Source organism: Papio anubis, chromosome 1, assembly GCF_008728515.1.
Source record: "Papio anubis isolate 15944 chromosome 1, Panubis1.0, whole genome shotgun sequence".
Taxonomy (NCBI): Eukaryota; Metazoa; Chordata; class Mammalia; order Primates; family Cercopithecidae; genus Papio; species Papio anubis.
In genome coordinates this window covers 205,778,745-205,781,096 of record NC_044976.1, presented here as the reverse complement: position 1 = coordinate 205,781,096, position 2,352 = coordinate 205,778,745, and the positions used below count along the sequence as shown (strand labels likewise).

The 2,352-nt window shown below is 46.1% G+C and overlaps 1 pseudogene; it reads right to left on the bottom strand.

The window, feature by feature from the left end:
- Positions 1–1,987: 1,987 nt before the first annotated feature.
- LOC116272570 lies at positions 1,988–2,059 on the bottom strand (annotated as a pseudogene).
- Between the last annotated feature and the right edge of the window lie 293 nt (positions 2,060–2,352).

The window sequence follows — 2,352 nt, the reverse complement described above, 5'->3', positions numbered from 1 at the left end:
ATTTGCCTATTCTAGGTACCTCATATAAGTGGAATCATACAATATTTGTCCCTTTGTGTCCGCCTTGTTTAACTTAGCATAATGTCCTCCAGGTTTATCCATGTTGTGGCATACTTCAGAATCTCTTTCCTTGGCCCGGTGCAGTGGCTCGCCTGTAATCCCAGCACTTTGGGAGGCCAAGGCAGGAGGATTACTTGAGCCCAGGAGTTGGAGACCAGCCTGGGAAATACAGCAATCCTGTCTCTACAAAAAATTTTTTAAAAATTACCTGGGAGTTGCAGCACCACTGCACTCTAGCCTGGGTGATAGAGTAAGACCGTGTCTCCAAAAAAAAAAAAAAAAAAAAAAAAAAACAAAAAAGAAGAAGAAGAAAAAAAGAAAGTCCTTTTTAAGGCTGAAAAATATTCTATTGTATGTCTATATCACATTTAGTTGACCTATTCATCTGTTGTTGGCTGAAAATGATTTTTGAACAACTAAGCATTTCATTTCCAAGATCCCTAAATGTTTTAAAAATATATAATAGCCTTTCATGTAAGTAATGTCTTCTCTTAAATTTGGAGACTATATACTTTTTAAATATATAAAGCCCTGCCTTGTTTGCTCCATTAACTCTGTTTTCTCCTGAGTAAGAAATTCCCTTTATTTTCTGTTCTCTAGTGTCGGCTTGCCCCAGGTATTCAGTAAGTTTAGACCATGGGCTTATCTTTTGGGATCAGAGTCCGCATAGAGTGTCTGTTGCGCTTATTTGTACACCTTCTTGGGAGAGGGGCGGTGAGAGTCTACAAAGGCAACAGAGACTTATGTCCTCACCAATTTCTGGTTGGAATGAGGGGGAAGCAGAATGTGCTGCCCACCCTTACAACTCCAGCCTAGAGGTAGATCCCCTCCCACTTCTCACTCCAGGCCCAGAAGAGAGGGAAGAACCCAGGTGCCGGGACTACCTTTGCTTCAGTTTCCCAACTAATTGGCTTGGCTGTTGTCCCAGGGCCTCCTCCTGCGATGTTTCCTCCCACCTCCATTTCCACAGGTGTAAAAATGGGCATGAAAGCGGAAAGAATGTTTCCAACAGATTAATGTTAAATTCTTATCATGTTTTCTTCAGTATATATATGTTTTAATCAGGTGGGTAATGTGCTGACGTAGTAACAAAGTTTTGAATCAAGAAGTTCCCCTGACCCCTTCGTGAGCAGGAACTGGAGTGCAGCTGCTGGAAGTAGCTGGCTGCTTCCACGCAGGCGGGAGTGAACTCTGCTCACTTGAACCCACCGCACTCGACCTCTCCCAGGAGGGAGCATGCGGGTGAGCAGGTGCAGGAGCCCGGGTGACTGCTTTTGGGCGCTGGCAGTAATGAACTTTATACCACCCCCATGGCAGCCTCTAGGGGTGCGCCCACAACCCCTGAAGCCCCAGAAGGAGTGTTACAGTCAGTGCTCTTTTAGCCTTGCTCTCCACAGACAGCTTAAGTGTTAACAGCTCAGTGGAGGGTCAGTGTGACAGCCTTTCACACCTGTACCGAGTTCTTGTCCAGCATCCAGAAGGAATGAGGTCACACAAACAAGTTGGAGATGGTAAATGCAGGGGATTTTATTGTCGATGAAAACAGCTCTCAGCAGGAAGAGGAGCTGAAAAGGGGACGGAGCAGGAAGGTAATCTTCCCCCAGAGTCTGGCCGCCCTCAGCTAGACACCTCTCCAGAGCTACACGGTCAAGCTGTCCCTCTGAAGTCAAGCCACTTCTCTCTGATGTTCAGTCATAATCTCCGACATCCATCTGCTTCCGCTCTTCTCTGCCCGCAGAGTCTGGGGTTCTTATAGGCACAGGATCGGGGGTGGAACGGGCCATGGGGGTTTTGGAAAAGGCAACATTTGAGTGGGAAAACAGGGATGTCAGTTCTCACTTTGGGCTGCGGTTCCAGGCTTGAGGGTGGGGCCCTTGCCAGGGACCCACTGTCTTCTGCCCAGAATTTCCCTGCCTCCTGTCCCTATCAGTTTGAGGGAGGCACATTTCATACATGTGTGTGAAACCTCAGTCATCATGCTTATGAGTTACAAAAGGATCTAGTATTTCCATTAGAGAGAATCTTTTCTAGGAATATCAAAGAAACCACATGTATCCATGTACACATGGGAACTATAATGTATCCATGGTGCATATATGTGCCTGTGTGATTTTGAGAAATGCTATATAAAAAGGAGTAGTGATTTTAAAATTATGGGTTTTTGTTTTTGTTTTTGAGACAGAGTCTTGCTCTGTTGCCCAGGCTGGAGTGCAGTGGTGTGATCTTGGCTCACTGCAGCCCCCACCTCCCAGGTTCATGTGACTCTCCTGCCTCAGCTTCCCGAATAACTGG